The sequence below is a fragment of the Otolemur garnettii genome, unplaced genomic scaffold (genome assembly GCF_000181295.1).
Source record: "Otolemur garnettii isolate 467f Iridium unplaced genomic scaffold, OtoGar3 scaffold00014, whole genome shotgun sequence".
NCBI classification, from domain to species: domain Eukaryota; kingdom Metazoa; phylum Chordata; class Mammalia; order Primates; family Galagidae; genus Otolemur; species Otolemur garnettii.
In genome coordinates, this window is record NW_003852409.1 from 24,383,576 (window position 1) to 24,384,582 (window position 1,007).

Sequence of the window (1,007 nt, forward strand, 5' to 3'; positions counted from 1 at the left end):
GAATTCATAGGGGAAAGGTTCCAATAGCTCAGGGAGGTGCCTTGCCATTGAATGTGACAAAGCTTTATATAACTATTACGCCATGAATTCATGGGGAATAGGTTTCAGCACCATGAATTATATGGGGTTTCTTGGTTATTCTGTGTGCTATGCTATACACCTATTATGCCATGAATTTATGGGGAATAGATAGGTTCAGCATGGTTGCATTGGTTCTCTTGGTTCTCCTGTGTGCTGTGCTGTGTGCCTATTATGCCATGAATTCATGGGGAATGGGTTACAGGAGCTCAGGCTCCCTTCCACTGGTTCTCACAAAGTGGGCTTCTCTGGGTGGAGCAGGCTGGCGCTTCAGTTGAACCCAGGCACCTTTCTCTTTGGCTTCCTCCTCTTTCTGATCATTTTCCTTCACACATTTCAGGACACTATCTCAGCTCTTGGAGTGCTTAATAAGCTCAATATGAACATTAATCCTCTTGGCAAGAGTCTTGCCTTTAACTTGTTTGTTTACAACAATGCCAACAGCATGCTGGGTAACACTGTAGATGCTTCCAGTTTTGCCATGGTAACATTTGTGTGGCATGCCTTTTTGAACAGTACCCATTCCCTTGATGTCTACAATATCACCTTTCTTGTAGATTCACATATATGTGGCCAAAGGAACAACTCCATGTTTTCTAAAAGGCCTAGAGAACGTGTATCAGGGGCTTCTCCTCTTTCCCTTTGTGTTTGTCATTTTGGTGAATTACTGGAAGACGGCGTCTCCGGCCGAAAGGCCCAGGACACCTTCTGATTGTATAATTTGTATATGGCATGTGGATAATACAGCCTCAGGACAGTCTTTAAGCCATGTCTTTACTCCTCTGTGTTTTCCCAGAGCTTTAAAAGAGCCAAGGCTCCTGGGGGCTGTGTCCTAGCTTCTACCATTTGTTCCCTCCAATGATTCCTCACCCTTCTTTCGGTGATGGGACTGTCCAGTCTACTCTGGCTTTGGTTCCTAGCATTCTGAC